Source organism: Euprymna scolopes, chromosome 4, assembly GCF_053919585.1.
Source record: "Euprymna scolopes isolate OS-2025 chromosome 4, ASM5391958v1, whole genome shotgun sequence".
Classification (NCBI taxonomy): Eukaryota; Metazoa; Mollusca; class Cephalopoda; order Sepiida; family Sepiolidae; genus Euprymna; species Euprymna scolopes.
In genome coordinates this window covers 123,520,748-123,534,528 of record NC_136485.1, presented here as the reverse complement: position 1 = coordinate 123,534,528, position 13,781 = coordinate 123,520,748, and positions in this window count along the sequence as shown.

Below are 13,781 nucleotides of genomic sequence, written 5' to 3'. Positions count from 1 at the left end.
AAGGTGAATCCACTGAAACGTGAAAATCATACTCAGGATAAGAATCGTAGTCCAGTAAATCCAAATAATACGAATAGTTTTCTGTTATTTGTTTTATTTACATCCTTCTTATTTCATTTATCTAATATATAAACGGCTATATATCCGTCTGCCTGTCTCCATATTTTCAAACTCTATATCGCCCGAAACAAAAAGTTGCAAAGCAGCGTTAGCGGCCTCAAATATTGGATTTTTACTGGCCGTTCTTTTATGGGTCTTGAAAAAAAATGGTTATAATTTTGTACATTAATCTTAGTTTATTTTTAAGTTTTAATATTTAATCGGTGTATATGTTTGTCCCGTTAGTACAATGATAACGTTACCAGCTTTCAATGCTGTGGTTTCAATTCTAGCTGATAGCACGGAAATATTTTTTTTATACTTTTGAAAACATGAATCTTAATAATATCTAAGAAATCTGGACAAATAAATATTATATTTAAGCATATTTTACGTCCAGGCAAAGACATGCATCCCCACTAGTATCATATGTTAATTATCTGTAAAGAACATTATCTTTTAATTTTTATTTTTCAGAGTAAGTGTTTACTAGCTAAGACGCTGCATCGTATTTGAGGCGTTCTGACTAATCCCCTACGATAACCCCGGAAATATAATAAAACATCGTTGAGATGATGGCACACGTTGGTTTCCAGCTGGAGTCAATTCTTGTTACACATTTATTTTCATTTTCGAGTAAAGCTAGCACTTTTATAACCAAATGAGTTGTTTTCGTATTGTGAAGAAGAGGTAAGGAAATAAAAGTATGAAATCAATAAAAAAATGGACTCTTAGATAAATATATATATATATATATATATATATATATATATATATATATAGTGTGCGAGAGAAATGGTGGATGAGTACAACAAAAGAAATACGTTGATTGCGAAAAAGAATGATGAGTATTAAAGCACGTGTTTTCTAATAAAACGAAAATTACGAGGAAACGAATAAACAAATATTATAAAGCATCTAATAGTGCGTTGTATAATGGAAATAATATTACAAACATGAGTGCGAGAAAGCAACTAGATAACGAAGCCCATTATGGAGCTGAGTATACATATGTATAAAAAAATTGAAGCGTCTGGTGCCCTAGAGCTTATTATTTTGTGCTGACGTGATTATATTTCAAACTCAACATTATGCAATATCAGTTTGAAATAACTTCTTTCCTATTTAGTTTCTTTTACGGCATATCAACCACCTCTGCGTTAGTTGATACAAATAAGTTATAAAATATAATACCATAAGTAGGATAAATATTCATATTTCTAAATTATATTTATATTAGATTACTTATAAAATGCATTTCTATTTAAGTTATTGCTATTTGGAAACATTACTGTTTAACAATCAGTATGCAAAAAGGAATAATTCGTATTGGAAATGTTCGTTGTTTTAAACACGACTGCACCTTCACTGTTGCTGTCTAGTATATATTGTGGAAGAAAATAAAAGAAGAAAGTAGGTATGCGATTTTTTAGGAATTATATCTTCTCTATCTCTTTCTTCTATCTATATAAATAAAATGAACTAATTTTTTCCCGTCTGATTTTGACATTAATAGGATTAAAAATCAAGATATTTCATGCAAATATAATATGCACAAACGGCAGAACAATATCTGAGGTGTGTTATAGGCTTATTATTTCTCAAATTCCTCGATAATCTTAGATTTCTATACTTTTTCTGCTGAGTAGTCACGGCCAAAATCGGTTAAGATCAATGGAAGTGGTAAAATATTTTCTCTCTAATAAATTCCTCCCCCCCTGCCACCACTTAACACCGTTTGGGGATCGTTCACAAGGAATAGTTGCGAAGAGAACACCGGTTTGGCTTCGTAGTTCTTTCATGTGAAGTTATTTAAAATCACTAAACTAAGCTGCAGTGCTCTGTGGCGTAGTGGTTAGCGTGCTGGACAATTCACATTATATTTTCACGTTCGCGCCGACCTACCGTAGTCGTTTTTTTTTGTTTTTTTTTCCTAAACAACTGGAATGGACTTTTCTGTGTGGCCGAACTGTTAACGTTGCAGATGTTTTTTTTTTTTTTTCACACTTTATTTTCCTACTTTAACTCATGACTCCGGGTTTGATCCTTCGTACTTACCTACCATAACATTTTTTAAAACTCCCCCCCCGTCCCGAAAACAAACACTCGGGCAACGCCGGGTACCCCCGCTAGTATATTAATAAAATAGTGGATTAATTTATAGATACTAGGTTATGGCGAGATCAGTCGATTAATTGAATCGGACCCTCTTCAAATTATTTGATGCAATAATCATATACAAGCACACCAATATTGTCTAAATACATAAAAAACAATAATTTAATAAATCTATTCGAATACATTCTTATTTTATACTTATTATTTTCGAATTCATCTCTTTTATTTGATTGGTTTAAAGTGTATGTCCTTATTTTCATTTACATGTGTTATGTTGCACAAAGTATTTTTATATTTTATTCTTACTGAATACCGTTTAACATTCTTGATACTGCAGAAATATGTATAACTGTAGATATGTTACAAAACAAAATATCTTAAAACAACGAACAACATCTAAAATTAAAATTGTGAAAGAATTAGATATTGTTTAAAAAAATGTAGTGAAAGATTTTCGTATAAAAGGCCGACCGTAAAGAGACTGGCAGTTGTGGCCAGTGTAATATAGCATAGACAGATTGTTTGTTTATAAAAAATTGCCATACGAAAATTAGAGAGAGTAATCGTTGGCATGATATGGCTCGTCATGTAACAGAACAATTCGTGGAACATGATTGAGGAGGAAGATACATACGAGTTAGAATAGAATTCCATTAGTTGATTCAGAGCGAAGGCAGATCATAAAATGTCTGTCTCAGAGTTCTCGTTGAGTCCAGATAGAAAATTGCGGCTAACACTATAGCGAAAGAGAGACCTCCACTTGACTGTGGAAAACTGAATAAAACCCATTTGCTATGAAATAAATCAAATCTGTGTCTGTTTCTATACGTTGAGAGAGCTTTTGTTCCAGATGCGATGTAGGACAGGGTAGAGATGCTCGGGGACAGGGCCAAGGGGCATGAAAGCACGATATAAAAAGTTTTCTAATTCTCCCCATAGAAGAAACCGATTGATGTGCAATAATACGTAAAATGGACGTAATGCGACAAAATAAACACCTACTACATAATTAGTAAGAATAAATTAGATTGAATAAAAATGTAGACTATGTTTAGAAAAAAACTGGAATAATTTAAATAAAGTAAGTTATAAGCAGAAATGAACAACTATATATATATATATATATGAAGTCAGTGACATACAGTCCTGTTTCGTTGTATCACAACTTAACAGTGCCGCTAGACTAGCACCTCTCCCAAGCCAAGGATTGAACCTAGAACCGTCGTGTTGACAGTCGCTGGTTCTAGACCCCATATATATGTATATATATATATATATACACACATATATATACACACATATATATACACACATATATATGTGTGTATGTGCGTGTGTGTGCGCGTGTATATATATATATATATATATATATATATATATATATATATATATATATAACAAGACCTTCCAAAGGGCGAATGAATGAATGTATATATATATATATTACATGTATATATATATATATATATATATATATATATATATATATATATATTCAAAAGGGCGAATGAATGAATGTATATATAGATATATATATATATATATATATATATATAAAGAGAGAAGAAGTAGAAGAAAGAGAGAGGTCGAGACAGAATACGCACAAGGAGAGAAGAATTATATGCATACATATACACACGGCTTTAGATATATCTATTCTTATTCGATATAGCCTACAATTATCACCCATTAAAATACGGGAAAAATAGACAGAAAGAGTGCAAAATTAGTTGGCATAATAAAACCTTAACGGGATAGGTAAAATACTGAGACATATCCCCGTAAATTTCACTTACACGTCCCCATAGATTAAGGGTTTGAAGCTTAAAACTATTAAACATTCTCGAAGTCGAAAATAGAGGGTATACACAGCACATTGTGCGTAAAGGTGTATGCAAATGAGTTCTCTAAAAAACTAGGGCGTTTTATAATTGCAATATCTAAAATTTATAAATAAATAGAAAACATAAGAATAATTATTTTCTATATATTTGCTTTCATTAATAATCCAACTAAATAAGTTATTTTTATTAACTAACGAGTATTGCTGATAAACAGAAAATTCTAAGGAATAAAAACGAAACCAAAATCAGAGAAAAATTATTTTTCCTCTGAGATAGTGTGCTATATTTTTAAGGTAAATACTCGTCAGTCGATAATTTCAGGAAAATAATGATGTACACTAAAATAGCAATACACATTTTTAAAAAATTGTCGGCAATCGTGTGAAAATTTTACGGAGCATTTATCGAAAAAAAAATTAACTGTGCTTTCCAGCTGATTAGAATATGTCTTCAAGTTCAACGTAAACAAATTCTTGATGAGCCGTTCGACTTAAATTAAAAAAAATACTGAATTTCCATTACTAACGATTACTATATTGGCCAATTGATTACTGTACACTCTTTATCCCTCATGCTCGAGTAGACTCTAGGCCTTGATAAGTGGTGTTTCCTATGTAAAAATGTTTTCGACAGTAAAAACGTTGTCATACAATGAGTGCTTTATGCCAAATTGAGGACTAAATATGGTTTAATATCTGGTCATTTCTGCATTGAATATTTATTTTATTAGTCACCATAAATTCCCAAAAATTTTCAAAAGCCATGATACCATGATACGTGAAAATTTTCAGCTAGATCTTCCTAGTAGGTTCTGAGGAAGTTTCTAAAGTAAATGCATATTGTGGTAAATAGTGCATATAATATAGACACCATCATAATTTTCGCTACACCTTACTACAACAAAGGTACGTACAATATATCTGCCTAAACCACCCAGTAGTTGTTGAAGAAAAAAGTAGAATGGATAGACAGTTAAAGGAAGAGAATACGATCAATCCTTCAAGAGGAGAATAATGCAACGCTCAATAAATTGTTTTGGAGCTTATCTTGTATATAATATTTTGATTGCAGAAATTCCCCTCTGGGCCAAATTACGGTAGGTTTACAATAACAGATGCCACATACAAATTCATTATGTCTCAACTTTTACCCACTGTCTTATGTAACTTTTGAACGCCGTTACAGATAAATTTATTCGTTATAATAAAAGCCTATCTGACTTTCTACATACATCATCACGACGGCCAAGATCTATAGACGAAGCAGTTCGTATTTTCGCCTTTACCTGACCCCCCACTCTCCCAGTCAATACCGGGTAAATATATAACGATTACAACTATATTGACCTGACACCCTTATTAACTGATTAATCACTCATATTATTAACTGATTAAACACTCATACACATACAACTAACATTACACTTCACTAACCCATACATTCTCATTGGTTTCGACCATAACATTCTATTATTTGGAAATATACATACAAAAAACGAACACGTCACCCCCCCCCCTAATTAATATTTCCGTTAAATCGCCACCTATTGTTTCTAATCATTCATACTTTTCTATAGTCATTTTCGTCTACTTTTCAGACTACTGCTTATAAAAATGAACCATAAAATCTAGCTTAAAGTTACAGAAACAAAATAGTCGTAACTTTCTTATAAGTAAGTTAGCGCATCTACCTCAGGTGATGTTTACATCTGCTGCAAATAACTTTGCTTCAGCGTTGTAAATTATGTAAATTTCACATTATTCGCATTAATATTATTTATATATTGTTACATTAAGAAATTAAGTCGCAGCTTTTTTATCATGTCCGGTTTCAGCGTCCTTAATTAGCCGATTCTAAAATTATCTTAACACTTTGTAAACACTTAACAACTGTTCTCGGTAACCGAGTATTAACAGAAACACAACGAACCACCGATACTTACATTACATGAAAACATTTATCCAAAAAGCCGCGGCATCATAACGAACCAACAATATTTCCAGTTAGTGAAAACTTTTAAGAAAGGCAACTCTTTCATTTTTGTTTCTTTATAACAGTACATTTTATGGTAACATTTGTCCAACATATGTCTTCTACATATAAAATCGTCCCAGATTTCTTTCTTTAATAATTTGATTTAATAAAAATTTTGGCGGACGTTTAGGAATGTCCTCCTCCTCCTCAGAATTCCTCGTTTTTCACTTTATTTGCCTAGTCTCATCGATTACAAACTTATCTTTCAGATTATAAAATTTCTTATGAATTTATCCTCCGGGGATCAGTTTTCAATTACAACGTTCTACTAAATGAAATATTTAGTTTGTGACCATCACCGAGACATATATTGCGACAATATTTTTCTCAAAAACATTTATGACTTATCGTCTGCGATCATTTATCAAATATAAATTTGATAAATGAACCCAGACGATAAGTCATATATTGTTTTTATTTTTTTCATTATTTTTTTTAAACTGAAAGTTAAGTTTGTACTCGATGAGATTAACGTTAAAAAAGAAAAAAAATGTAAATTATGGCGTTTAGAGGGGCGATTTAATAAACTGTAATTCACTGTTCTGCTTCTATCCATACGACACTGCCACCCATCTCACTTTTTTTTTGGTCTATAGTCTTTGCCGGTAGATAGGCTGACAATATGTATAAATGTTGAACTTGGGGAAAATTCTTTGACACTCCCACTCACTAATAAAATTTGCTTTCTATTACGAAAGCCGTTTTTACCATTGCGTGGTTGTTCGTGTCTATTCTGTACAACGGTCTTTCTATAAGGAGGTTACGCGTGTATATTGCGAAACCCGTGCTTAACATTAGGATGTTGGAGATTGGCCACCAACAACAACCGCAGTTCAGTTTTTTTTACGCGGAGGGGCATGCTTCCATCGGACAACGCCGGTAAGCGCCGGTTAACGGATCCTGCTAGTATAGAATTTAAAAAAAATGACGATATAAAACTACACACACACACACACACGCACACACACACACACACACATATATATATATATATATATATATATATATATATATATATATATATATATATATATATACTAGCAAAAGTACCCGCCGTTGACTGGGTTCAAAAACAGCCTACAGAAAAGTATGATAGGTTATGGAAAGGAAAGGTTGTAAAGAGATAGCTTCTAATTTGGTGGTATCAAAACTAAAGCAAAATATAATGAAAGTAAAAATGAAATAGAGAAACCCCATAATTTATTATACCATACCTGTTCACACTGAAACACTTATCACAATATTCTGTGGATTTATATTAAAAAACCTTGTTAAACTTTGTGACATATTTCCATTCTATGGAGGCCAGGCGCGAACAAACACCCCATAATTTTATTATACCATATTTCCTCAAACTGAAACATAATTATCAAAGTATACTTACACAGATAGATATGAAAAGTCTTTATTAAAGTCTGTGCCTATTTCCATTCTATAGACGCCAGGAGTAAACGCATACCCAACAATTTTATTATACCATCCCTATTTAAGTTAAAACATACTTATCAAAGTATTATTATGTACATCTATATCAAAAACACTTGTAAACTTTTTTTAAAATTTTAAAATTTTTTTTTCCATACTTTGTGGACCAAGCGCGAACGCAGACCCCACAAGTTTAATGAACTACCGTTCTGCCAGATCAAACATACCCATTCCTGTGTCTCGATACATCTATCATTATATGTAATCAGTTTTTTTTAAAAATAGTCAACCATATAGGAGCCTATTCGTGACCAGGCACACACACACACACACACACACACACACACACACACACACACACACACAGACATTCATATATATATATATATATATATATATATGTATATATATTCATTGATTCGATAAGGATATACATAAATTAGTGGTGTGGGGTAAGTGAGAACTCTTCATATTATGGTATTTGAAGCCTAATGCTTTTCATCAGAAGAGGAGAGAAGATGCTAGAAAACATAATAGGGATGTATAGTTACCTATTTCTGTAAAAAAGCACAAAGAAATAAAGTGTAAAACACATTACAGGCCTCTTAATATCTTGGTAGACACCATTTTAAAAGTAAACAGATGGTGAGAATTGCTCTTAACATGACTCTGATATTATCTTAAATATTATATATCTAATCACGCGATGATCTATTAATCGACCTCTCAATATACGTACAAATTGCCGAGAATATTTCCTATGACTATGTGCATTACGATCCAACTGTTAGCAATTTCCTCAGCGTCAAGCCTGCTTTTCTATTCGATTCTACTAAAATAATCCTGTGTACTATTGTTTTTCCTTTTAATCAATATTGTTTTATATGAGATCTTGCCGCACTAAAATAATACTGTGTGATAAACAAAGCTCCGACTCGGAAGTAAATAAAAGAATAAGTACATAAAACGGAATCGAATAAGAAAATCTACAAATATAAATAAAGACCTACTTATAGTGACGTCGTGCAAAACGATATCACTGCTCACTGGATAACCATAACTTAAAGCGATAAAAGTGGCGGACTAACACATCATTCTAGTGATAGGAAGTGACTGTCACATGTTAGTTTAAAGTAAATTAATAGGCTGTTAGTTACAAACATCTTTGATTACATCCCCTTGTCTCAGTCAAGCTCCATATCTCTTCCGAGGTGCCTGCGATGTAGTTGAAACTAATATATATATATATAATTTTTTTTTTTTTTTTTACTTCTAATCCATTTTGATGATCTTTACGCATGCGTATTCGTGTGTGTTGTGCGATAAAAGCTGGAGGCACTGAGCGTCGAAACTTAAGAAAAAATAACAAAAAAAAAAAAGATGTCGAAACAAAGACAGAGCGAAACGTCGTGAAAACGTTTGATAAAACAATGCTTACAAAGAGAGCCCGAAAGAAAGCACTCAGTAAGACGTTGGCAGAGGAAACAATGGTACTCTAAGAGCATGTAACTCCACTATGTCTCGTTATTAACATGCCTAGGGAGACGCTATTGACATTAAAGTCAGGGGTGTTCTTTACTGACTTATCAACACATAAATATATTTGAATTTCTTAAACAGATCTATATCTATATACATATAAACGTGAAAATGTATTCCAAGATGATAATGAAAGTCAAAAATGTTCTACATATGTTAAACAAGGGCTGTGGTTTTGGCACTTAAACTATGTTACCGCCAACAATATAAGATAGAATCCACGCTATAATAAAATATTCTTGATCGATACAATAAGGTAATTGTATTGAAATTGACATCTTGCCAAAAGGTAAATTTCCTATACTATAAAACTCCGTCTGTTTTCCTCGTCTTAATAGAAAATTATCCGGGAGCAATTCCCTGATAATGATAAACTACAGACCGAAAATTATATATATATATATATATATATATATATATATATATATATATATATATATATATATATATATATACTTATAATTATTATCATCATTATAAAATATATATTATTCAGCGATACAGAAGGTTAATATATATATTTATTTACAAAGGCGTCACCAATTATCAAGGCCCGGAGGCTTCTCTAGGATAACAATTAAAGAGTGTACTGTGGGTTATGGGAACATTTAGTTAGTGGAAATTTAGTAAATTGGATTACTTAAGGGATGGCTCATCAAGCATTTGTTCACGTTGAACTTTAAGACAACCATATTGTAGTGGGGTTGAAAGCAGGAACACGGAATAGAGTTCCACCCGCGTGCAGTTCTAAGACAGAAACTTTGTTCATGGAATCTATGTTTAGGTTTAGGCGCAGATAAAGAAAGGTGGAAATTATTGATAGTGGTTTCAGGTAGACGAGTGTTTTTCGTGAAAGTCAGGACAAGGGCGTAATAGATTGGGGCTCATGCGAGCACTTGCCATGAAAATAACGATAAAGCAGACAGGCCCGCAACATCTCTTTAGTAAAAAAAAGGTTGCAGGAAAAAGAAAACAGCATTTTCCACTAGGCTACGAAGTCTATTTTGCACTCTGTCAATGCAGGATAAACTGCCTTTGGCGGCTCCTGCCCAGATGTGGCAACCGTACTCCATCCTTGGACGTACTTGGCTCTCATACAGGTAGAGAATTGCATCAGCAATGAGATATCTACGACGATCCCACCATTTTCCCAGCAGCCCTAGTGTTCCATCTCAGATAAGGAGTAAAGATCAGTATAAGGAGTAAAGGTCAGACCTAGAAATGTGTCAAAACATGGAGCCTCCTCAGGACAAGAGCCATTCACTTCGATTGATGCCAGACGGGGATCAGAGCGTTGATGATGAAAAGATAGGAGCTTTGTTTTAGATGCATTACAATTAACCACCTCTTTCCCCATTGCACCACGTGATAAAGATTAGAGGAGAGAGAATCAATGAAGACTTGGCCGTTTTCGGCCTTGTATGTGTTGCCATGGATAGTAGTGTCGTCAGCATAAGTGTCCACAAATTATCTTAGGATATGATTGAGAATATCAGTGATGCAGATCAGGAAGAGAGTTGGGCCAAGGATGGATCCCTGATGGGATTCCAGCATTAATACTGTGAGCTGATTTCTGACCATCAACCACTACTCCTCTGAAGCTATCAGAGAGAAATTATTTAATAATTGAAAAGACATTTCCAGCTATAATTTCGCTAGAGATGTTGTTGCGTGTTTTCGACACAGGAGGAAATAAGGGTGGTTAGCGGCCCTGATCGCATAGGGTAGAATAAGCAGCTATGCTTTTGGCAAAGAGTTTAGCTTTGTCCGATCCTGACAAGATTACTTCAGGTCTATTGATGATTCTTTCAGGACCCTATTTTCTTATTTGCCAAAATTGGTGTGAACCAAGCCGCTGCTCAGCAATTTTGGACTTGATGGACTGACCATACAACTCTCTCGCTTTCTTTATTACTCTTTTACACTGGTTGCTGGCAATGTCAGTACATCTATTACTTTGGAAGCAATAGAAATTGTGATTTCTGTGCACGATGGCAGCAGCATATCTGGTGAAAATCACGACTGGCTGTTAAATTTTTGCTGAATTTTTTTGGAGAGCATAAAGTGGTCGATACCTACAATTAATTATTCCGTCAGGTCTGATTCTACGGATGACACATTCTTCTTAAACATGGAACGCACAGGTAGATCTGATATAAATATACGAAAGTTATCCCATTCAGACAGAATATCGATATACTGTACGATAGAGAGGTACGTCTGGAAGCTTATTACATTTTATTTTATCTTAATGGAGACAACCGAGTGGTCGGAAAATCTTAGTGGGGACAGAACAGAAGACGAACATATATATGGGCAAGTTCTGAGAAAAAGGTCTAGGAGACTTGCATACTGACTATCAGTGTCAGGCACACGAGTTGGTTGGTGAACAATTTGAGTTAGGTCATAAACAACGGAGAAATCGTGACAGAACCTCCCCTCATCATCTGTCTTGTATGAATGGACTTACCATTCCACATTGTGAACATTTCTCCAGAGACGTAAATGTTAGCCGAAGGATGAGCTGACAGGAGTTGGTCATTTTCCTCAGATATGCTCTTAAAGATAGTAAATCCGCGGTTTTTAGTATAACTATAAAATAATAGGTTTATTAAAGTTGACTGATTTATAAACATAATTTTTTTTTAACAAAAACGAATTAATTTAATTTATAAACGAAAGAAGTCAATTTGGTATACCTTTCGGTATTTTTTTTTACATGACTCCACCTCGCCGGTCACATAGGAAATATCGACTTTTGTATGTTTTACAAAAAATAGACGCTCCCAACCTCCCTATATTAAGAACGGTTTTCAAAAAAGACACCCCCAACCTCCCCGATGTTTAAAAAGGCTTTCATAAAAGACTAGTTCAACGTTATTTTTAAAGCCAGTTTTAAGATGGAGAGTGGGGCTGAAACGGTTGATTTTCAATGTAAATAATGTAATAGATAAATTAATGAAAATAAAGTTAACTAACAATGTAAATTAAAAAACAGATCTCGTTACTTGAAGTTAACCTGTAAAATTATTTATAAATCTATTGTTTTTAAGGCATTCCTAACAAGGAGAGTGGAGGGTGTTTTGGTTTTCACCTCACAATTTATTAAAAGAAAAAAAGATATCGTGAAGCTTCCATTTAACATGTAGAAACTATTTAAAAATAGTGAGGTACTTTTTTCTGTTTTTAAAAAGGCAAAAATTTATCTACATAGCGAAGTCGTTAACAGCGTAGACATCAAGAAAAATCAATTCTGTTTTATAACTAATGAAAATTTAATAAAATCCGAGATTTAACAAAAATAACGACTTGCTGTAGGTGTCACATTCTGAAAAGCACGTAAATTGTTAATGAAAAAAAAATTGACCATGATATACCGACGGTGAAACAAAGTAGCAAAATAAATAAATGTATCTGATGGAATGCAAAATTAAAACGACAATTTTAATATTTTTTGGATTTTACAAAAGATTCAAAAGGAAGTCATTTTTTATATACAATCGTATATGATTGGCTGATCGCCGTCTAACGCTAAACCCGAGTTGCGTACATACTTTTAAAAAATTATTTTTAAAATCTAGACATCTGCATTTTTTCCTCGATTTTTTCTATAAAAATTGTAATGTGAGATTGTTTTTGCTTTTTAATACAAACGAACAACAAAAATAATTGTAAAAATGTTTTCATGTACTTGAATTAATAAAAATAATTGTATTGATTTATATTTGTTAACGTGCTGAAAAAATAACGTTATTATTCTGCTTCGCATGTCAATATAGACAACTGAACTATTCATCAAAGCAGAAATTGACAGTTTAAATACTTCCAAATGTCTTTAAAATAGTATTTACTTTTTTGTGTTTTTACGTACCCTAGATCTAAAAATTTGAAATAAAATTAAATGAGAGATCACCCCCCCAAAAAAATAAACAAAAAAAAATAAAAAAAAGTTCACACTAGACATACATTAAAACAATTCGCCTCCTCTCCTAAGGCTTGCATTTAGAAATATCGAAATCTACACCCACATATTTGCAGGGTTGGGCAAAATTTACCCTATAAAAGGGCAGTTGAGACCCGAAGGGCGATTGCATGGTAAAGAATTGATTGGCTTACATATGATACATATGATACATATGATACAGCTACGGAGAACAGATTTCACCGCTTGTCTCCTCTGGGGAATCCAAAAAACCGCATAGCTTTAATTTGCTAAGTGCAGAATTTGCTCACATATGACAACAATTCAAGTGAGATTCAATAATAGCCAACTTAGTCAGGTGACTATTTTTTTCCTAACAGTATAGGGAATTTTACATCATATGGACAAATACTGGAGTTCTGAATGTATCTTTGGGCCAAAATCAGTCCGTCCTTATCTAGTGGGTGGAACCTTATTTTTAGGTTGCTTTAAATATTCCAACTCCAAGAGAAAAGCTTCCTTTTGCATATGAAAATAAAATAGAAAAAATTTAACTCTTTTAACGGTGTCACTATTTCGGAGTTGAATAACCTCAACCACACGAGGAAAATTTTAACTAAATTCTCCAACATAAAATTTTTAAGCAACAGACAAATACATCAATAAATACAAATACTAATTATTTTATATATCTTCTATTAAAGGAATATCAATAATATCGTTAACTTGCTGAATAATGAAAGAAGAAAAAAATAATGTTTTTTTCCAAGTTACAGTTTAAGAATGACGTTGTTTTTAAA